The 7,001-nt window shown below is 33.7% G+C and overlaps 1 protein-coding gene across 2 annotated transcripts in view; it reads left to right on the top strand.

The window, feature by feature from the left end:
• The window catches only part of PHF21A (PHD finger protein 21A), a 165,794-nt gene that overhangs the window by 1,983 nt on the left and 156,810 nt on the right, over nt 1-7,001 (top strand). The window contains exons 1-2 of one of the 2 annotated variants that reach the window (XM_012725557.1): nt 533-566; nt 1,181-1,363. The exons of the other annotated variant lie outside the window; for it this stretch is intronic. The gene's annotated coding sequence lies outside the window, so the exon portion shown is untranslated. Of the gene's footprint in view, nt 1-532; nt 567-1,180; nt 1,364-7,001 lie in introns of those variants that run through there. 2 annotated transcript variants of the gene reach the window in all.

Here is a 7,001-nt window from a genome sequence, read left to right on the forward strand (position 1 = left end):
TGGGGGGGGGGGAGAGGGAGGCTGTTCGAGCTGTGCATTTTTGTTAATACTAGGTGTCAGGAATGTAGATGCTTGAGTTGGGCCAGTTAGTGAGGGAAGAACATTTATATATAAATAATTGATAGCTGAATATTAGAACCAGATTAATTTGGGCTGGTGAAAGTTTTTTTTTTTTTAAGCAGTTTTTTTTTTTTTTTTTTTTAAAGCAGCACTCTAGGAAGAAAGCCTTTTCCTTTTTGGAACACACTTTGTAAGGGTTCTTTAGTACTGTGAGCTGGACTTTCCTTTTAGAGAGGGATCTGTAGCTTCATCGAGGGCTTGATTAAGGGGCTGAAATAGGGGTTAAGGCATCTGAGCGTACTTTTCACTGTTTATGTTGTTTGTTTTTATCTGGTGTTCACTTACTTTTGGGGCAGTAGAAAGAAATAGGTCAACTTTTCTTTTGATTTTTGTAGACTAGCCCCTTCCCCTTTTTTTTAAGTTTCACAATTTACTTGGTTTCAGAGCATTGTAGGAAACTGTTAACTACATTTTTACTGGAAATACTGTTACTCATTTTGATTTTGGTAAGTTTCTTCCCATTCTCTCTTTTTCAGTCTCCACTTGTATATGGAATCTACATTGTTGATTTAAAACTAGCTTATTAGGGGTCAATTAAATTGTCTCAAGAATGCACTTTAAAATCTCAGAACATGTCTTTTGATGGCAAAGAAATAATTTTTGTGTGCAGTTACATTCATGTTTAGAAATTTTTTTCTGTACTTAAAGTTCTGTAGATGAATAATTATCTAAAGCAGAGAGCATAGTAATAGTGCAGAAAATTCTCAAAGCAAACTTCTGTATGAAGTATTAAAAATATTCCAGTTACTTTTCCTTCTGTCAGATTTTTGCTTTTGTTAACATATTAGTATTGCAAGATGAATGACATGGCTTGGATGGAAAAATATTTTGCTTGAGTGCTTTTGAGGGTTTTTTAATTTAGTTTTTAGATAATTTTGCAAGGTTTAAGCACACTGAACTTTAGACTAAGGCAAGTCTTTATGGAACTGGAGTAGTAAGAGATTAAAAAGACTTCTACCTATGCCAGGTTTTATTCTTAAAAGGTATAAGTGATGGATGGGGCCCTATTTCTTTTGGCTTTGAAGGGTCAGTCCTTTTTTTCTATTCAATCATCTGGAAGGAGCTGCCTCAGAAATACTCTTCTTCTGCTTACATGAAGAGCTCTAAATGTTATCCAGCAGGAGGTGCTACAACAAGATAAAGCAAATCTTTGAATTTTGAGGGTTTTGCTGTTTATTACAGCTCTACTTAACTTCAGCTAAGCTACAGGATTTAACAACTTAAAGTTCCAGAAAGATTTTCAGTAAGTCCATTTAAAAAATTCCATTAATAAATTGCTTTGCTGTTTGAAATCTTTGTCTACTATACAAAGTAGATTTGTTCTGTGGATAGCTTTTCAGGATGCTGTGCTAACGTATAGAGGGTTGTTACTTTATTTTTAAGGCGAGTTAGTCTAGTATTGGTGAATGGGGGTGTTAAACATTTTTTTAAAAATTTATTTAATGACTGTAAACAAAAGTAGTTTGTATGGTTTGGAACTTTAGATTTTGTGATCATCCCTGTAACATTAATACGAATAGTAGAGAGAGTATTGAGATTTTGGAAAGGGAGCTATTGTGTGGAAAACATTTGACTTTTTTTCTTGAGTCTGTGGACAATAATCCTAATGGATAAATTCTTAGGCATTCGGCTTTATAAATACATATATGACCTTCTCCAAGACTAGGATTCTTGAACTATGGAATAAAGTTATATCTTGGTTACAGGTCATTGCTGATATATCCATTAGTATTACTTAACAACAACTGTGTAAAGATGAAAGTATTTTCATAGCATTTACAACACACCGTCTTTTGAAACTGTTAGTGTTAGGTGAATTGATTTATCACTGGAAGTATGCTACTGTGGTGGCTTGTAAAGATTTATATCAAAGTTTTAAAAACAGGATTGAGTTGAAATTCTCATGAATTTGCTTTGAATTTTCTGTTTTCTAGACAAAATACTTAACTTTTTTTTTTTCTGTAAGATCACACAGGGTAATACATATCCTTTGTAAATTGTCAAGCCATGTAAATGTTAAGTTGTTGAGCTAGGTATCTAATTAATACATGGACAGAAACTTCTGTCTTTAAAACTTAACTTTCTTCATATGATGTGGAAAATGGATGCATTAGAAGTGTACCCCGAAAGATCATTTTTTTTTAATAAAGATATGTCTGTGGGTACCAAAGCTTTGTTACAGTTTTAAACCTTTGTTAAAAAAAAAATGCTGCCTAGGCAGTTTCTCATAATTAAAAATAGTATATCATTTTTCCTTTTATAGATCTTGTGAAATGTGTACCCTTTATTAAAGTTTTTCTCTGTCTCCATTGATATGAAGATGGTAGTTGAATTTAGTGAATATTTAGCTTCTCAGATTCTTCTGTACATTCTTATTAACATACAGAGTAAGAGATGTCACAGTTAAGGTTTTGATTGATTCTCCTAACTTTCTGAAAAATTCTGACTGACTAAAGCTTTCAAACTCATTTCAGAGTGAAAAGATGTATATTTGTATGCATTAATGTTAGGTATGCATATATATCATTTTTTTCTGTTTTAGAGAGATGCACAAGGAAATGACTACTCAATTCTAGAGAACTAGACTGAAATATTTTTGTGTAAAAATAACCCCAAAGTTTAAAACTTGTGGCTTTCTTAATAGACTTTGCTCACAAATTTGGACAAGAAAACTTCAAAAAAAAGGAGAGACCCTGTGTTTATGAACATAATCAGAAGATGTAGTATCTTCAGTGTGATTGCTGTGTTTGAAATAGCCACAGTTAGAATTTGAATACAGGAACTTTGTTCTTGAAGAGTGAGAACATTTTAGCTGTTCAGATAAAAAAAAAAAAATGAAACCTCTCAGGGTAATCTTAACTTTTTTCATCCCCAGAGCTTTTTTTTTTTTGAGAAAATACTAAAGTTAAGGTTGTATGAGTGTGCTTTAAATGTTGTATCCCTCGTTACTGGGCTGCTGAAGACTCTTGTTTTTCATTACTATTTAAAGTGAGAAAGGAAAGGCTTAATGTTTCTAGCCTTTGACAGAATTTTTTTATGTCCGTGGGTAGAGGTGATTTCTTGAAACATGTTTGAATTTTCATATGAAAATTTGTGCTGGGAAATATTACTGATTTATGTTGACTTCTCATAAACTTTTGTACGTAGACTTTTTTGTGGGTCCTAAGTATTCTTTGGGAGCATAGCAGTTTGTTTTGATCACTCTTAACTATCATATGTGCATTTTTGCTATATGTTACACTACATAGATTCATTGTAGATTATTCAATAACATGTTATATTCTTTGGATGTTTGTTTGTATACAGGATCATACTATTTTGAAGGTTTTCTTGTAGTTCTTATTTGTATATTAAATTTTGAGCAGTAACCTTTTGTGAGAAAGTTGAGAATTTTAAAAATAACTTGTATGTTACTTGTCATTTAGATCAGTCTTAAACTGTGGTAGTGGTGAACTCTGACCTTTTGCAGATAATATATGTGGTTCGCTCATCCTGTGGGCCCTTTTCTAAAGCAACTTTCTGTACTTACTTGACAGTTTGAATACTCTCTCCACTTCACCCTCCAATATACTGCAAGACTACCCCTTTTTCCAAAAATAAAATACAGTTTCCAGGTTCCTGGTTAAAGGAAACTATTCTTTCCTATATTTTGGAATCATATACGGAAATGTTTCCCTGCCTTTTAAGTAGACAAAAAAGTGAATTGATGATTGGAGAGAGGAAGGGGATGGGGCCTAACAGGTTGGTGATCTAGGCTTTATTTTGACTCTGTGGGCCTAGGGGAGAAAAATAACTTAAACACAGAAGCCAAAAAAGATGGGTTTTGTTTTATTGTTTTGGCTGCATTGAGAATACAAACTGTCAGTACTTGAGGAGAAGGAGCAGCAGAAAGGAATTGATTTTTTCTGCTGCAGATCCAAGTATTGTTAACCATGTGCATCTCTAAAGCAACATACTTACAAATCTAACAGTAGTTGATTCTTTTCACTCAATTAACAATCAGGACCCTAACCTGTTTTTTTTTTTTTTTTTAATTTTAAGTACCAAAAACTTCAGAGTAATGACAATAATTTCCTGATAAAAGTGGGTGATAGTAACCATGGCAACTGCTATCTCTGGCCTTATGGACAGAATGTTGTATTGATGAAGCTTCAGATTCTGTAGTAGCCTGTCACTTTTATGGTGAAATGTAGTAGCATGTGTTGCAGGTGATTTTTAGCTGGATTGTGTTAAATTTGCATGCCAGCTTATCTTTCCTTGTTAGGAATTTCTTGGACTGTATTCCATAGCATCTTTGTGAAGGTGCTGTTGCCTGAAAATAACCCACCACCTGTGTTAGGCCTCCTCATGCAGATTGCACTTAGTTCTTTCCCAGTCTCCTTCCTCAGTCTTGCAGAAAATAGGGGTGTGTGTGGAAACTATATATGCATAAATTAAATCTCAGAGTTAACTATTTGGGTCTGGATGTTATGGAGGACTTTTAAAAATATCTCTTACGTTTTTAGAAGAGGTTAGTGGATGAGAAAAATGTGCCTTATTTGGAATATTTTTTTCTCCAATGTTCATCCCAGAAATATGTGTGATGAAATGAGAGACAGGGGTTGCAGGGCTTAAATATTGAATGAAGACTTCACAAAAGAGGGACCCAAGTATTACTGTTTTGGTTTTCTTCTTCTTTTTTTTTTTTTGGTGTGATAATATTATGTGTCTGTAGAACTACAAGAATATATTTCCTAGTTGGCAGTATTAAAATATGGCATGTTTTCTTACATGAATTTTCTTCGAGAAAAGATACAAAATATAACTTAGAAGACTGTTAAATGAAAGCCTAGTAAAACAACTTTTTTTGGTGGAGGGGAGATTTCGAGTTTTAAAACTGATTCAACCAACCTTAAAACATTAAAACATTATTTTAAGAATGATGTTTATAACTATAATTTTAAAATTGTGTCATCCTTTTGCTTTTAAATATCTTTTAATGCTTATCCTGTATGAGAAGTTTCTAATGTGAAATGCTGATCTAAATTTTAATTGATGCTTTTCCAATATGTGCTAAAGAAACTGTGTCAGGACAGAGACCAAATTATATCTGTATTTGATTAGGCCCTGAGATTTCTGTCAAGTCATATTGTGTTAGGTAGTTCAGACTTTTTGAAACTTAGTGTGATAGGGTGCAGTGGTTTATTTACTACAAGTCCCAGAATGCATTGTGGTTTTTGCTTAACTTCAGATTAGAATGTTGCATTCTGGGACCTGTAGTTGATTTAAACAGTACAGGGAACCCTTCCCTCTTGTCTACTCCATTTTATACACAGCTTCCCAAGCCTCTAAGAACTTTCTGCTAAGTTTGATTACTAATATGATGTTTATGCTGCTGACATTATCAGATGCTTTAAAATTTACATGTAAAGAAACACACATATATTTGTGTGTGTGTGTATATATATAGCTTTGTGTATGTGTGTGTGTGTGTATATATATATCTTTGTGTGTGTGTGTGTGTGTATATATATATATATATATATATATATATATATATGTAGTCAAAACTTGAGTTTCCAATTGTAAATTGTTTTAGTATATGGTGATGTTATCTCTATAACTACAGCATCATTGGTTGCTGGTATTGGGATTAGAAGCCTGTTAGCAAAGGTCTAATGTATATGTGCACTCTTTTTTGTGATCAGGGACATTTAACTCAGTAGTTAAAGTTAGATAGGAGGTTTTTCTGTGCCAGTATTTGAATTCAGAGTTTTTTTTTATTCTTTGTAGTAATTTCTAAAGTCTCGAATCTCAGTATTTTTTAAAATTTATCTATTTATATAGCTAAGAACTGGGGGTCAGCCCAGAGTTGTGGGGTAGGAGTAGTGGTGAGAAGATCCCACCAGATAAAGATGGGATGCAGAACAGGCAGATGTACTGAAACAGGCTGCTGAGGGGAGCTGCGGGAGGGTCAGGAGAGGCCTGCCATGCCTTGTGGGTCACCTTCCTGGTCAGTGATCAAACCCACTCTGCAGTGGCTGTGGATAGCTTCATTGCTGTGCTTTAACCTATTGTGCCACCAGAGAGGGCCCTCAGTATTTTTTTAAATGGAGGACAGAGTCCAAAAAGTAAATGGGGTTTTAGTGTAAGTTGAATCCTCAAAAATACAGTCTGAAAGCTAGAGAAAAAGGTAGATTTCCTTAATACTTTCTTCATGTTTTCATTTGTAAAATTTAAATTTCTGTTATTTTAGGGTTCTCATACTTTTACTTTATTAACTAATGTGAGAGTATTGTTGCAGGGATTAAATGTTCAGATCTGTGAATGTGCTTAACACTATTCCTGGCATATAATGAAGGCTCAGTAAATGTTTAGAATTAGCAACCACAGCAGTAGTGGTTATTGTTACTTAAAAAAAAAAAAATAGCATACTTACATTTTTTCCTCCTTTTTTACATTGTTATTTGATCAGATACCCAGGCTGTACTAACAGGATCTTGAGATTTTTCAGCCTATGGTAATGATGTGGCAATTCCTTAGAATTTTTTCCTGCATGTAAAATGTCTTTATACCTAGTTTCTCCCTAAGTGATATCTTCCTGAAATCAGAAAGCCAGCTGCTGGTGGAATTTTAGTCAGGAGCCAGCCTTAACTTACCCAGTACTCTTTCCCACTGTATCATAGCCTTTGGTTGATTTTGGAAAGTTCAAAAGATAATGAAAATTTCTTTGTTCAGAATGTTTGCACTGGTAGACTATCCAGCCTAGTTAATTAAAGAAAATAAGATGCTGCAAAAATGTACATTGTGTCTCAGTGTATGTAACCTTGGAAAAATTCTGTTATGTTTAGAAGCATGAACTAGTCCATGACTATAGCTCACAGTATTACAGGATTGATATG

This window comes from Condylura cristata, unplaced genomic scaffold, assembly GCF_000260355.1.
Source record: "Condylura cristata isolate star-nosed mole 26May11 unplaced genomic scaffold, ConCri1.0 scaffold00015, whole genome shotgun sequence".
NCBI lineage: Eukaryota > Metazoa > Chordata > Mammalia > Eulipotyphla > Talpidae > Condylura > Condylura cristata.